This window comes from Ananas comosus, linkage group 15 (assembly GCF_001540865.1).
Source record: "Ananas comosus cultivar F153 linkage group 15, ASM154086v1, whole genome shotgun sequence".
NCBI lineage: Eukaryota > Viridiplantae > Streptophyta > Magnoliopsida > Poales > Bromeliaceae > Ananas > Ananas comosus.
The window spans coordinates 7,744,146-7,761,127 of record NC_033635.1 but is presented as its reverse complement, the minus strand read 5'-3'; the positions used below and the strand labels follow the sequence as shown (position 1 = coordinate 7,761,127).

Here is a 16,982-nt window from a genome sequence, read left to right as displayed (position 1 = left end):
ACTCGGCAAATAGCTGATCAAAGGATGGATGCGAAGCACCAGTATCAAACAATGCACAACTCGAATGCCACAAAACAACAGATACCTATAGCCACAAACTCGGCAGCTGCCGCCTCTGCGGCCTGGGCCACATACATGCGCCCACTCGGGGCCTGTCGTGACCCCTCCATTTGTCTCAGGACAGGTGGCCGCCCGGCCTGGTAATGAGCAGAAAGTGTCCCCTGGCTGGGACCCGGTAAAGCTGATGCCGATACTGAAGATAGTGCTGGTACTGAACCCCTCGGGCAATCCGACTGGAAGTGACCCTCCTGGCCACATAAGTAGCACATGCCCCGACTCTGTGAGCACTACCGTGTGTAATGACGACCACCGCAGATCACGCAGCTCGGAGCCTGGCGACGCTCAAATCATCCATGCAGTGCAGACGAGCCACGTCCTCGCGACTGGCTCCTGCTCCTGGGATGCCTTGGTGGCCTCCGTGAGTGCGTCTGACTCGCACCCTCAGCCGCAGGCCTCTTGCCCTTTCCTTTGTCCAAGCCTTCTCGACGCTCCTGCAAATCCGTCGTGCCGCTCTCCAAGATTAGCGCACGGTTTACCACGTCTCGGTAAGTCTGAAGGTTGGAGGATTGCACCAACCGAGAGACCGACAGTCGAAGTTCTCACTCGAAGATACGTGCCTTGTCCTCGTCGTCTCGCACAACAAAAGGCACACAGTGCAAAAGCTGAGAGAACTCCCTCTCGTACTCGGCCACAGTCCGGTCCTCCTGGCGCATACCGCGTAGATCCTGCTCCATCTTCCTCTTGACACTGTCGGGGAAGTAGTGCTCCAGCAGAAGTTCCTTGAACCTCTTCCACGAAATCGCCACAAGCTCGGTGTAGGGATTATCCTGGGTACCCAACCATCAACTATAGGCCTCGCCGTCCAAATGGTGAGTAGTGAGCCAAACTCTGTCTCTCTCCTCCATGAACGCGTCGCGAAAAAGCTTCTCCATATGCATAAACCACTTCTCTACGATCCAGTGGCCAGCTTTCTCTCCATCGAAGATCTTGGGGCTATACCTCCTGAACTCGTTGAGGCGATCCATGAGCCGCTCCCGCTCTTCTCCCTCAACCATCACGGGGAAAACTGCCCCTGCCAAAGGCACTTGAGCTGGTGCTGCCGAAATAACCTCCTCCTGAGGTGCTACCACAGGTGTCATCCGCGAAGTGTCGAGCGCAGGGGACGACCCCCTGGGTGCAACCGCCTCCACTGGTATGGGTGGTGTAGAGGCCTGAGCCTCCCTGACAGCCGTCTGCTGTAGTAGAAGATCCTCGAGCCGCTTCATCCGTGCCTTCTGCCGGCGTGCCGCATCAGTCTGTTGCCGAGCTGCCGCCACCTGCTGGATGACAAAGTCAGTGAGGCCGCAAGCTGGCTCCTTAACTCACGGATCTCGCTGGATCCGGAGGTAGCGGATGTCTCTGCTTCCTCAAAAGTTGCCATGTTGTCCGCTCCAACAGACTTGGAGCGTGTAGTCGGCAACGTCACTACAATATCATAAAGCATAAGTTAATAAAACCGACGCTATTGCAACCGCGCTCAACTAACCAATACCCAAATCATGCGAAAGTAAGGAAGTGTCCATTACTACTAATGTAATAGATTGAAAATTTGATTAGAAGCTAATTGTGATTAAAGTGATCACAATAATGCTAAAATGGAAATTAAGGGTTTCTAAACTTAATTAGAAGCTTGAGAACATCAATTGACACGTTTTGGAAGTGTATGAGTAGGCTCGAATGGAATTGAAGTGACAAAGAACTCCAATTGCCATTGTTACTTGAGTGCTGAAATTCTAGTTAATTGGATCCAAAATGATCAAATTGATGCAAATCTGAGAAATAGATGTTATCAAATTAATTTGGTAGCTTGGGAAGTTCATTTGGCATAATTTGAAAGTGATAATAGGTGTTCGAAGCAAGTTGGATAAGTGAAATAGGCTTTAAAGTAACTGCTGCCAGATTTTAGTTAGTGCAGGGACTAAATTGCGAGACTGCTGGACTGAATTGTAACCTTCAGGGACTGAAATGTAAATCTGCAGGTTGCAATGCACTTTTGCAAATTTCAGGGGCTAAGCTGTATTTTCTGGACTTATCATCTCACCCTAGTGGAATTACACCTGTCTAAAGCAGAATTCTCATTTCCCTCTCTTCTTTATCTCTTTTCTTATCCCTTTTCTCTCTACGTAAAGAGAGGGTTGAGGGGATATTGGAGTTGGCAGCTTGGAGGGTTGTGAGCTGAGAAGAAAATCTGATGCAGACAGGAATTTCTGTTGTTGGAATTGCTGAACCACTTGACTAGAGCATCTAAATTAAGCTTGTGGAGCTGCCGAGTTGGGGCTACAGCTGAAGAATGCAAAGCTGAAATTGTTGGTGCTGTTCGAGCAGCAGAGAAGGCCTTCAAAGCTGAAAGTAACCTGGGGAAGGTCTCTAATTAAGGTAGGTTGATTAATACTTAATTTTAAGTTGAGTTAATTGCCTTCGAAGTGATCTAAATTGGGAGTCCTTACTGCTAGTGCATGCTGTCCTGGAAGCAAGCTGAATTAAACCTTCAAGTTGGAGGTTTCAGCAGAGAAGAGCTAATTGGAGTTGCTAAATCATCTGAAACAACATCTAATCAAGGTAATCTTGATTAGTATTTATGCTTAGAAAAGTTAACTAGGAAAAGATGTTTATATGAACTTTTGGTGCTGGCAGCTTGATGGATTGGTGTGGATGGTGTTGCCGAAATGAAGGGGAGGATTATTTGATGCAGTGAGCAAACTATTTCAGCATCAAATTAATGTAAGTTCATTCTATAGTGGATTACAATCAAAGTACTTACTTTAGAATGGATCCAATTAAGAGTTTCTTGCTGAAATTTCAGATTGGAGCTGAAAGAGAATTGATCCATAAAAGGATTCATTGCTGCTGAAATTTTAGATTGCAAATGGAGATTTGAGGCTTTTGAGATAGTAAAAGCTGAATAGAATTGAAGAAGTAACTAAATCAAGGTAAGGTAAATTGTTGATCAATTCCTGATTAAATTGTTAGGAATTATTGTAGAATGGGTTTAAAGGGAACAATTGATGTATTTGTAGAAGTAAAACTAGTTGCTATATGCTTGTAGGGGGCTGCACAAGGAGAAGAAGTAGTGCTGAAATTCTGCACATAGTGCAGAATTTCAGCCTTAGAGATTCCTGCTGTGGAGCTTCTTTGGTAATTCAAGCTGCAACGAATTTGGAGCTTGGAATTTAGGTGAGATGGATACTTATTTCCTGAGTTAAGCGGTCTAGAATTACTTTAAAGGAGTGTGAACAAAACAAGTCTTTGTTTCATACTTGTAGTAAGCTGTAAAGGAGAGGGTGTGGTGCTGGAATTTCAGCACTACGCAAAATTTCAGCATGAGACAGATTTTAGTAAAAGCTGAAAACAAGTCGGGAGGAGCTCTAAATTGAGGTAAATAACTTACCCCTTAGCTTAGAATTAATTATAGCTGTAAAGGAATTAAGCTAGGATATGTAGTGGTTAATGGAATCATAAAAAGAAACTGATTCTCATGTGCTGAAATGAGAGCATCGGAGCAGATTTCAGCAAATAATTCAGCATAGAGATTGGTTGCTGATCAGAACTGAAGCGAATTAGTGAGGGTTAAATTGATATTATGATTTGAGATTAATTGGACTGGAAATGCAAGTTTTGCTAAAAATGACTATGATGTCAGTTTAATCTCTTTTAATCCTTTATACATGAAAGTTAAACATGCTCGAAAGTCTAAATTGACTTTTCGACAGGTCGACGCGCTCGCTAATTACGGTAGAGACCGTTCTAGTTCGATTGGCACTGAGTCGCGAGTACTAGTTGTCGACGCACTCCGAGACATTGATCTCTGTTGATTGACACCACTACAGGTGGGTGGTGCTATCCGAAGTCTTTGAATCACCTTTTATGTCTATGGTTTTCCATTGAGCATATTACTTGTATTCATGCATCACAGGGTAGTGATATTATGAAAGTGATATTTGAATATGTGAATGTTTATCAATGTTGAGAAAATGTGAACTTAGAGTGTGAACATGGAACCCTATGAAGGTATGGACTATAGCAATAGTAAACTTGGTGACATTCAACTAGAGATTTGGTTAGCATCGAAAGATGGAATTGTGAAACTAGTATAAAGAACTAGTTAGAGTAAAGTGTGACAGTGTTTGTCAGTTGAATCCTCTAAAAGGGGGATCAGATCATACTCACATTTGTTTGGTTCAAGTGGGGTCGCTCCCCCTTGGACGATGAGCTCCGGAGTAGTCATCTTTACTGGACCAGGAGGTTGCGTCTCCCCCAGTTGACAGTCCCGTCGGGTGCAGGTTGCGTCTCCCCGATATTTGGGATAGTGTCAGTGAGTGATTGTTAACCAAAAGGGTTAACCAATGAATTGAGTAAATTCAGTAAAAAGCATACATGCATATTTACAGTTTTCCTATATTGCTTTCTTTCAGCTTGTACAGGCATTGTAGTAGTTACATGTACAGTTGGTTACTATCTGTGTTACTTTTCTTGCCTACATATGCCTGAATAGACCTAGTGGGTGAGTCGGCGAGGTCGGTGGCCGAACCCACTGGGAACTTTCTTGTAGTTCTCACACCACTAACCATACAGGTTCCAGTGCGAGCGTTGTGGCCATGGATCGCGGCAAGGGCCCCGCAGCTTAGCTAGCTGACACCAGAGTTCTAGTAGTTTACCATTTTGGCTTCATGTATCATCTAGTTTGATGTACAGAGACATGTAAATGAATGTATTATAGAATATGTAAATAACTAAATGCTTTCATACTCAGTTATGCAAAGTTCAGTTTGAAAGTTTTAAATTACAGTGATTTTCATGTTTAGCTAGCTTTACTATCACTTGTGATTGTTGCTTGCCTTCGTGCAAGCCATGTATACTGAAATGTGATCTTGGGAATTGTTTATTTCTTTATACATGTACTCGTTGTGGTTTAGCCTTGGACGAACAGAGGAGGTGCTGTTCGTTCGGCGTCTGTGTACGGGCCTGGATCGACCAAATTGGCGATAGCGGGACGTGACAACTAACCTCCGATGTTACGTTGTCGGCCGCTAACGTAACCCTCCGCGAAGTTAGATGCTATACATTTCGGTTCAACTCTACATTTTAGAGTTATCAAGGAAACCCACTCATGATACTTTCACTTACAAATCAAATAGACCTCGTCTCTCACGAGTCTAATTCATATAGTCCAACTGGCCTAAGGTTTACTAGGTCCACTAAGACTCAACCCTAGGCTCTGATACCAAATTAATCTGTCACGACTCGGGACCCAGTGGAGGCCCGCCCGGTGCATGCCCAGACCCGCCATACGACTAAAACATATAAGGCGTCTACAATAAAACAATAAATAAAGCAATAGAAGAAGGATATCTAGGAGTATCAGAGTGTAGTACAACTAGATTCTACAACAAAAGAGTAGACAAGAGACTAAATTCCACCAAAATAAAATCATAAAGTAGTACATCCAAAATTCACATACAAGTGCTAAGAGTAATACAATGGTGGTCTCTATACATGGTACCAAACCCTCTCACTCTCTCTACAGCAAACAAGAAGAGAGTAAGCCACATAAGAGCAATAGTAAGCTCCGCTATCTAGTTATGCGACCCCCTTGCCGCGATCCCGTGCCTCCACCGGTGCTGAAGACTCTGAAAGAAAATCGTAAAGCAGAGGGCGTGAGAACTATTAAATAATAGTTCCCAGTGGGCAATTACTGACTTAAGTGAAATACACCACTAGGCCGAAAAGCTGAAAGGATAAGCACAAGTATGATATGAACCATAAACAACTAATATGAAAGCTTGCGATAACATGATATCTCTACTTAGCATGAATTTGCATAAGTAATAAAGCTACTGTAAAATGAATGTACAAGAGTATAACTAACATAATGTCTACAAGCTAAATAGTAAAATGTCATTGTTTACTATTCTAGTCAATGTCCTCTCGGTATGCTAAGTCACCAGTGTTTCAATCATGTAGGACCTACCCGTGTGTAGTCCGGCCTACGCCGTGCCTAATGGCCCAGTGGTAGTCAACATCCCCACTCTAGGAATGAGCCTTCTCCACGGCATCCCATTTCGGCACCCAATCCCGCACGGGCGAGCATGTGTCGCGATGGCTATCTCCGGAGTGCCGGCTTGTGGGAAGCGACCATCACAAGTATATGCGAATGAGCACAATGGCAAGCAAGCGCAAAAGTTCGTCTTAAGTCCCAAGTCATCATGTCTAAAACATGAAATGTAGCAAGTATCTCAATGGCCTATCACTATATCATCATGTCTAAAATATGGAATGTATCAAGTATCTCAATGGCCTATCACTATGTCATCATGTCTAAAACATGGAATGTAGCAAGTATCTCAATGGCCTATCACTATGTCATCATGTCTAAAACATAGAATATAGCAAGTATCTCAATGGCCTATCTGTTACACCCCGGGATCCAGCGGAAGCCCGTCCGATACGTGTCCAGACCCGCCATACGTCTAAAACATATAAGGCGTCTACAATAAAACGGTAAATAAAACAATAGTAGAAAGACATCTAGAAGTATCAGAGCAAAGTACAACTAGATTCTACAACAAGGCAAGGTAAACAGGAGGCTAAACATCCACTAAATAAAACCATAAGGTAGTACATCAGAAATCCAAAATACAAATACTAAAAATAATACAAGGTGGTCTCTATACATGGTAACAAAACTCTCCCTCTCAACAAATACAAAAAGGAGTAAACCACCTAAGAGTAAAAGCAAGCTCCCCGCTAACTAGCTATGCGACCCCCTTACCGCGATCCCGCGCCTCCACCGGTGCTGAAGGCTCTGAAAGAAAATCATAAAATAGAGGGCGTGAGAACTATTAAATAATAGTTCCCAGTGGAAAATCACTGACTTAAGTGAAATGCGCCACTAGGCTCAAAAGCTGAAAGGGTAAGTACAAGTATGAAATAAACCATAAGCTACTAGCATGAAAGCTTACAATAACATGATATCTGTACTTAGCATGAATTTGTATAAGTAATAAAGCTACTATAACATGAATGTACATGAGTGTAACCAACATAATGTTCACAAGCAAAATAGTAACATGTCATTGTTTACTATTCTAGTCAACGACCTCTCGGTATACTAAGTCACCAATGTTCTAATCCTGTAGGACCTACCCATGGGTAGTTCGGCCTGCGCCGTGTCTAATGATCCCGTGGTAGTCAATACTCCTACTCTAGGAATGAGCCTCCCCTACGGCATCCCATTTTGCGCCCAATCCCGCACTGGCGAGCGTGCGTCGCGATGGCTATCTCTGGAGTGCCGGCTTGTGGGGAGCGACCCTCACAAGTATGTGCGAATGAGCACAATGGCAAGTAAGTGTAAAAGTCCGTCTCGAGTCTCAAGTCATCATGTCTAAAATATGGAATGTGGCAATATCTCAAAGGCCTATCACTATGTCATCATGTCTAAAATATGGAATATAGTCGATGTCCAAATGGCCTATCACTATGTCTCTATGTTGCAATTTCACAGTTTACTAAGTCGGGTGCCCCTTTATGGCACTTTTATCCACTAAGTCCAAGCATGAGTTTAGTATTCAGAAATACATAATTCGAGTCCTTTCCATCATATGAGACATGTTTTCAATCCACAAGAAAGAATACTACTCACATACATGTATAATCCACATAAGGCTCTACTATATAGAGTTGAATTTTCATGATACATAGCACATGCATTTTAAGTATTCTTAATTTCATAAAAATTCTATCTAGCATGAATATGCATGCATCTCGATGATACGACAAGTATAAAACACATAGGAGACATTTCTCCCTTATTTCATGAAGTCACACCCACCGTGACTCTCGCAACCCTTCGTTTCACCGAACGAGGTTGCCCACTACTCTTCTAACACCCTAAATGTATAGAAAGAGAGATATACGAACGTTACGAACAACCTATTGCTCAAACATTAAGCAACTCAAGTAAAGGTGTAGAAAACTCACCGAATGCGAAGAAACCTCTCTCGATCTCAAAAAGAGAGTTAGAGGCCCTCAAATCTAACCTAAACAAAATTTCAAATAAGATCAATTGAAATCAAAAAGCCTCAAATCAAAAATCCCCATTACTAACCCTAATATGCTCATTCTACAAGAAATCCTCCAAATCATGAATCTAAATGAAGAACCATGATACTAACCTCAAGGGAAGCTCCAAACAAAGCTCAAAGTGATTTAGGGTTGAAGATTGATCCTCTATCAAGCTCCAATCCCGAAACCCAAGCTTCTCCCATGGTGGAATCCAACAAGAAGGAAGGAAAAGCAAAGAGGAGGAGATCAAAACTTGCTAAAATCTATAAAAAATGGAGGAGAAATCAAAAAGGAGAAGGCTCACCTTGATCTCCACAGGTTAGGACTCAAAAGAGCTCTCTAAGGGGGCTGGGGTGGATTATATAGAGTTTGCAACAATTGCTAATACAACCCCCAACAAAAACAGCCTTTTCTGTAAAGTGTATCCTTACACGGGAAAGTGTACCGGTACAAATCCAGTGTACGGGCGAACCCGAGGCTCGGGTTGGCAAAAAACCCATTTGTACCGATACAACCATCGAGTTGTCACCGGTACACTTTCTGTACCGATACAACCATCAAGGTGTACCGGTACACTGCCCAGCAAACTGCAACTCGAGAGAAGCCTAAGTCCATCGCTTTGGTGAACTTAGCGCTACTTTAAATACTACAATTCTCGGGATACGAGCTATAGGTCGGAACAATGTCAACGACCTTCCAGAATATTTGGAAAAGTTCGGAACACTGCTCAAACACTCGAATCTCGCAATTTGCAAAGGTCCAGTGTGTTACACTATCACTATGTCATCATATCTAAAACATGGAATATAGTCGATGTCACAATGGCCTATCACTATGTCTCTATGTTGCAGTTTCACAGTTTACTAGTTCGGGTGTCCCTTTATGGTACTTTTATCTGCTAAGTCCAAATATGAGTTTTATATTCAAAAGTACATAATTCTAGTCATTTTTCTCACATGAGACATATTTCCAACTTGCAATAAGAATACTTTTCACATGCATGCATAATACACATATGGCTCTACTATATAGAGTTGAATTTTCATGATACATAACACATGCATTTTAAGTATTCTAAAATTCATAAAAATTCTATCTAGAATGAATATGCATGCATTTCGATGAAACGACAAGTACAAATCACATAGGAGACATTTCTCCCCTATTCCATGAAGTCAAACCCACCGCGACTCTTGCAACCCTTCGTTTCGCCGAATGAAGTTGCCTACTATTCTCCTAGCACCCTAAAGGTAAGGAAAAGAGAGATACACGAACGTTACGAACAATCCTAAGATCGATCATTAACAAACTCAAGTAAAAGGGCGAAAACTCACCGAATGCGAAGGAAACTCTCTCGATCTCCAAATGGGAGTTAGAGACCTTCTAAACCAACATAAACAAAGGTTCTAAGCCCAGCAATTGAGATAAAAAAGCCTCAAATCAAAAATCCCCATTACTAACCCTAATATGCTCAATCTAGGGTTTCCACAAATAACACCTACTAAAATATGGATCAAAGAGGAATTTAAGCTTACTAACCTCAAATAAAGCTCCAAATAAGGCTCCAAAATCACTAGGGTTGAAGATCCTCCCTCCACAAAGCTCCAATCCCGAAATCCAAGCTTCTCCCATGGAGGAATCCAACATGAAGCAAGGAAAAGCAAAGAGGAGGAGATCAAAACTAGCAATAAACCCTCAAAAATGGAGAAAAACTCAAGGGAGGGGATACTCACCTGGTTCCTCCACTGGTTAGGGCTCAAAAGAGCTTCTAAGCGCTGTGGGGGTATTTATAGATAAGACACAATTGCAAAAACACTCCTCAGCTCACGCAGTCTGCGGACTGCACTGTGTACCGGTACACGAGAAAGTGTACCGTTACAAATCCCGCGAGACAGCAAACCCGAGCCTCGGGTTTGCAGGAAATCCTCATTTGTACCGGTACAATCATCAAGGTGTAACCGGTACACTTTCTGTACCGGTAGAACCATCAAGGTGTACTGGTACACAACCCTGCAAAATGCAATCCGAGAGCAGCCTAAGTCCTCCACTTTGGTGACCTTAGCGCTACTTAAAATACTACAATTCTCGAGATACGAGCCATAAGTCGGAACACTGTCAACGACCCTCCAGAATATCTGAAAAAGCTCGGAATACTGATCAAACATTCGAACCTCGTAATTTGCAAAGGTTCAGTGTGTTACAATTATGCTTCTAACGTAGATGAACATAGTGATTGAGACATATATGTTGGAACTCTATACTTGTGTGAATGTGAGACTTGGACTATGATAATAGTAAATAAAGGTGACATTGACAATAAAGACAAGATTGGCATTGAGAAATGAGTTGTTAAACATTGTTTATCCTATTGTGGCATTATGGTAAGAGTAGCCTAGAGAGTGGCAAATTTGATAAGGTTGAAACCTATAATTTATATAGTGGCATTGTGGCTAGTGGCTATACGTCCTCAAATTGAGGATTGGATTGATACTCACATTGAGTCTTGGCTTGAGGGAGGTAGCTCCTCCTCAAACGGTGCGTTCCGGAATTGTCACCACGGGGAGTGCTGTCCCCGAAGACGGTCCCTCGGGTGGTAGTGCATAGAGCCTTTCCGAATGATAGAAATTTGAGTTGTGAGTTTTTGGGGTTAACAAGGTTAACCGGTATGATTGGGTATAAGCCAAGGTATATTGTGGAAAGAGCATGCATGTATATTCATCATACATATCATTATCTATCTGTTGACAGTTTTTCTGCAGGCATAGTATTAGCATTAGTATGGTTTGCTATTTCCGTTCTTTAAAATACTTATGCCTAAATAGACCTAGTGGGTAAGTCGGCGAGTCGATGGCCGAACCCACTGAAAACTTCGTTGTAGTTCTCACACCACTAACCCTACAGATCCAAGCGCGAGCGGGGCGACGGAGGATCGAGTCAAGGGTATAACGCCATAGCTAGTGACCACCGAAGTATTTACATTTATAGTCATTTCCTTTTGTTCATGTATCAACTTTTATTTTGTTGATCAAGTGAGGTAAAAGTTGTAAACAATCATGTATTTTGGGTTGGATGATTATGATGTAAAGAAATTATGAATAAAAGTAAAATGAATGTAATAGTTTTAGTTTACTTGTATTTGGTTAAAATGTAATCAAATATTATGTATGTGGTTGCTTATAGTAGATTAGAGCTTCCATTCTTGTTGTTGCTTGCCCTCGCGCAAGCCTTGTATAATTGCAAATCTCATTGTTTGATTGCTTAATTATACTTGTTGCTAGAGCCTTGGGCGGGTAGGGGAGGCCCTGTCCGTTCGGCGTCTGTTGACGTGGCCCGAATCAGACCAAATTTGCGCAGCTCGGGGCGTGACATACATGCAGTGTATAATAGAGTAAGATTGCAATGCATACATATGAGGGCAAGATACATGTTCGCAATAGAGAAGGAATGCAAACCTATTATGTAACACATTGGACCTTTGCAAATTGCAAGGTTCGAGTGTTTAATCTGTGTTTCGAGTTTTCCAGATATTCTGGAGGGTCGTTGACAGTGATCCGACCTATGGCTCGCATCCCGAGAATCAAGATTTAAAACTTAGCACCAAACCTCTAAAGTGAATGAAATTGGGCTGCTCTCGGATTTGACTCTGCAGAGCAGAGTACCGGTACAGCATTGAGCTTGTACCGAAATGGGTGGTAGTACCGGTACAACATCGGGTTTGTACCGGTATCAAGTGCCGTTTTCTGTCAACCCGAGGCTCGGTTTTGCGCACACGGTGTTTGGTACCGGTACTCTTTATCGTGTACCGGTACGCAGTGCAAACTGCGAACTGCTTATTTTTTAGGGGTGTTTTTGATATTTTAACAATTCTATATAACCCCCCACAACCTGTAGAGGGCTCTTTTGAGCCCTAAACCGTGGAGAGCCTAGGTAGGACTCCTCTCCTTGGATTTTCTCTCTTTTTTTGAGGATTTTGCTTGGTTTGATCTCCTCTCTTTGCTCCTTTTTGCTTCATGTTGGATTTCCACCTATAGAGAAGCTTTGATTTCGTGATTGGAGCCTGATAGAGGAAGGATCTTCAACCCTAGCTGGTTTCTTGTGTGGTTTGAAGCTTCTAGAGAGGTTAGTATCTATGATTCTTCATTTGGATCATGCTTTGGTGGATTTTTGAGGTTGAAACCCTAGAATATGAAAATTAGGGTTTAAAATGGAAATTTTTGATTAGAAGCTTTTGGAACTCAGATTGAGTTAGAACCTTTGTTTAGGTTGGATTAGAATGACTCTAACTCTTATTTGGAGATTGAGAGAGATTTTCACCTTATAAGGTGAGATTTTGGCCTTTTCTTGGGGTGATTAATGTTTGATCGTAGGGTTGATCGTTCGTTGCGTTTAACTCTCTTAATATTACCTTTAGGGAGCTAGGAGAGTTGTGGATACCTTCGTTGGCGCAAACGAAGGGATACGAGGAGTCTCGGTGGGTTTGACTTCTTCGAAATGAGAAAAACTCCACCTATGTTACTTTTTAAACGTCGTAAAATAGAAATGCATGCATATTCATGCTAAATAGAGCATACAAGATGTTTGGAATGCTTAAAATGTATGTGCTATATTTTATGAAAATTACCTCTATATACTAGAGAGAGATATATGTGTTGTTAGCATGTATGAGAATAGCATTCTCTTATATGGTTTGGAATCATGTTTCTTGCAAAGAAAATCACTTATATAATATGCTGTTGGATTTAGAACTCACACTTGACATAGTAGACAAAAATGCCATAAAGGGGCATCCAACCTAGTGAATGATTAAACTTCTATATGATGACATAGAGATGGGCCTTTGGGTCACTAGCTTCATACCATGTTTTAGACGTGATGACATTGGAACTTGAGACGGATGTTTACGCTTGCTTACCATTGTGCTCATTTGCACATGCTTGTGAGGGTCACTCCCACAAGCCGGCACTCCGGAGATAGCCATCGCGACATAAGCTCGCCCGTGCGGGATTGGACGCCGAAATGGGATGCCGTGGGGGAGGCTCATTCCTAAAGTGGGAATGTTGACTACTACGGGGCCATTAGGCATGGCGCAAGCCAGACTACCCAGGGGTAGGTCCTACATGATTAGAATATCATTGAACAAAATGCAAATTGAGCATTAGACAATTAGTAAACAATGACATTTTACTAGTTACTTTGTGGACATCATGTTGGTTGTACTTATGCATATTCATGTTAGAATAGCATTTATATCATGAAAATTCATGCTAAATTAGAGGCATAGTAGTTAGTAAGTTTATTTCAAGTTTCACATACATGTTGTTCTTTCCCTTTAATAGTTGAACATACTACTTTTGCCTTTTTAGCTTAGTGGTGCATTTCACTGAGATCAGTAATTGCCCACTGGGAACTATTATTTAATAGTTCTCACGCCCCTGTTTTGTGGTTTTCTTTCAGAGCCAGCCGTACCGGGAGAGGCTCGGGATCGCGGTAAAGGAGTCGCTACTAGCTAGATAGTGAGAAGCGTTTTTGGTTGCTTTTAGGTGGTTCTCTCTCTATTTTTGTACTTTTTGTAAAGAGTGGGAGTTTTGTATCCATGTATAGAGACCACCATTTGGATATGTTAGTACTTATATTTGGATTCCATATTGTACTACTTTATGGTTTATGTTAGTAGATTAGTTCCTCCTTTATTTACCTTCTTATTTTAGAACCTAGTTGTTGTATGCTCTGATACTCCTAGATGTTCATTATTATTGTTTTTATGTATCGCTTTGCTGTAGATGTCTTATATGTTGTAGACATATGGCGGGTCTGGACACGCACCGGGCGGACTTCTGCTGGGACCCGGGCCGTGACATATTAAGAGTATTCTTTTAACCTTTACAAGTGTTCTATTATGGCATAAAAGTGTTCACAATCCTAAAGCTGATAGGACTGTTCTATTACACCCTAAAAATATTCTATTATGCGATAAGAGGGTAAGATTGCAACGCATATATGTTCGGAAGCATAAAAATGAAAAGAGTGATATACATGCAGTGTATATCACTGTAAGATTGCAATGCATACATATAAGGGTGAGATACATGTTCGCAATAGAGTAGGAATGCAAACCTATTAAGAGTGTTTTATTAATCTTTACAACTGTTCTATTATGGCATAAAAGTGTTCACAACCCTAAAACTGATAGGAGTGTTCTATTAAGCTTTAAGAATATTCTATTAAGGCATAAGAAGGTAAGATTGCAATGCATACATGTTCGGAATTGTAAACCTGATAAGAGTATTCTATTAAGCTCTAAGGCTGCGTTTGGTTAGAGGAATATTCCAGAACAAAACGGGATATCCCTCTTTATCCCTCCAAACACAATGTAAAATGGGACAGCAAAGTTGTTCCGGGCTTAACGGGTTGTTCCGAGAACAACCCGTTAAGCTTGTTCTCCCAAACATGGAGAACAAGCTGCAACAACAATTGTGTGCCTTTTTTTTCTTTCTTTTTTTTTTTCTATTATGCTCTTTTTTTTATACTTTATTTTAATTAATTTCAAATAATAAATTAACTGAATGCTCAAATTTAATAAATAAATATATTAATATAAATATTATTTTTATGATAATATATTTATACTTAAATTTTATTATATAATATAAATTAATTAAATTTGATATATATTTTATTTTATTAAGTTTTATCATTTATATATTAATATTTAATTATTTTATTTTATATTAAGTATTATATACATAAAATCATTTTTTCATATATTATATATATATTTTAATATGTATTGAAATTCATACTTAAATTTTTATGATAATATATTTATACTTAAATTTTATTATATAATATAAATTAATTAAATTTGATATATTTTTTATTTTATTAAACTCTATCATTTATACTTTAATATTTAATTATATATATATTTTTTATTTGTATTAAAATTTATACTAATTATTAATTAAAAATATAGGGATATTGTTAGTATTATACTTTATTCATTAATATATTATGAATAAATTATATAAAATAAATTATTACATAAAATAAATTATTATATATAATAAAATAAAATATACTATTTTAAATTAGATTCTTACATAAAATATTATATTATAAATTTTTATATGAAATAATTTTATATAAAATATAATAATATAAATTAATTATTTTATTTTTAAAAACATATTTAGACGTTGTTCTAGACTTTTTATACAAACGCTATTAAGGATATCCTCTAGAATATCCTCGAATGCATCCAAACATAAATTTACAATTGTTCTATCTTGTACCAGAATATCCCTTGTTCTCGGGAACAACAAAAGTTGTTCTCCAAAATTTAGTTCTCCAACCAAACGCGGCCTAAGAGTGTTCTACTATGACAAATGAGTGTTCACAACCATAAACCTATTAAGAGTGTTCTATTAACCTCTACAAGTGTTCTATTATGGTATAAAAGTATTCACAACCCTAAAACTAATAGGGCTGTTCTATTAAGGCATAAGAGGATAAGATTGCAATGCATACATATTCGTAACTGTAAACCTGATAAGAGTGTTCTATTAAGCTCTAAGAGTGTTCTACTATGACAAATGAGTGTTCACAACCATAAATCTATTAAGAGTGTTTAGGGTTTAGGGTTTAGGGTTTAGGGTTTAGGGTTTAGTACAAATATACAAGTATGCTATTTCGTTTCACGCAGTGTAGCAAACTAACTCCTAAAACCATATAGCACCGTTCTACCAATGCATAAGAGAATATACTAGTAACCCTAAACATGTTTTCTATACATTTTTGCTATTCAAACGAAATCAAATTTTTGCCTAAACACTAATTTGTATATTTGGAATGAATACAGTTTTCTATCATAAACCAAGCAAAAATTTATGAAATGCATGAAATATATGTGTGTTACTGTGGAAGTATCTTCTGTAACATATTGAAACCTCGATAGCGATTATTGAACTTTAGCCAAATTGGTTAAATAGCCAAGAGAAATGGATGTACAAAGTCCGGTTGACATTCCAACAATGTTGGAAGGGTCAAAGTCAAGTTCCGAGAGTGTTAAGCAAGTTTTAACATTGCTCGGTGCGATTTAAAAATGAACAATGCGAAAGAAATAGATGAACAAGTTCCATTTAGCATTCCAACAAGATTGGAAGGGCTAAAAATGAGTTTAAGATGTGTTAGAAAGGTTTTAGTATCGATCGGCGCAAAATAGAATCGAAAACGGCGCAAAACCAGCATTCTGGGCAAAGTGTACCGGTACAACTGTAATAACTGAAGTTTTTGGATAAATAAAATTAAACCCTTGGTTGACGATGTTTTTGTGTGTAATATAATTACTAAAGCACTCATCAAATTTCAGGAGAAAATGAGCTAAAATGGAGAAGTTATGCGACCCGAACCGATGACTTAAGTGAATAGTAACTCCGGTTTTTCGGATGAACCAATGAATAGAGAAGGGTTCTGGTGCACATCAAACTCCGAATATAGGACTTCAATAGCTCGTTTCGAATGGCTCGACTATTCTGGACCCAATGGCACTGACGGAATTGGGTTCTGATGCACGGTTGTCGAGAAAAAGGGGTTTATTGGAAATTACATGTATTAATGTAAGTGGTTTATGGGTGGAGATTGAGAGGGCAGGTTTCGTCGCTGATCGGAGACCAAATCAGACGAAATAAAATGCTAGATTCGATGCCCCAGTCGTGCTGAACGCGCTGGCGTGATCCGTTCGGAAATCCGACGAACGGATCTTCGGGAATCGTGAAATGTCCGCTGAGAGGTCTAGTTGGCAAGATCGATTATTCGCGGAAACG

At 39.9% G+C, this 16,982-nt stretch overlaps 1 long non-coding RNA gene across 5 annotated transcripts; it reads left to right on the top strand.

The window, feature by feature from the left end:
* On the top strand, positions 2,092–4,884 carry LOC109721053. 5 transcript variants are annotated; one of them, XR_002219128.1, is made up of 8 exons: positions 2,092–2,475; positions 2,553–2,658; positions 2,734–2,820; positions 2,903–3,034; positions 3,146–3,273; positions 3,363–3,474; positions 3,810–3,926; positions 4,672–4,884. It is a non-coding gene; the product is annotated as an uncharacterized LOC109721053 (long non-coding RNA). The 5 variants fall into 5 exon arrangements; XR_002219127.1 differs by having other exon boundaries at positions 2,093–2,475; positions 2,903–3,029; XR_002219131.1 differs by lacking the exon at positions 3,810–3,926 and having other exon boundaries at positions 2,094–2,475; positions 2,903–3,029.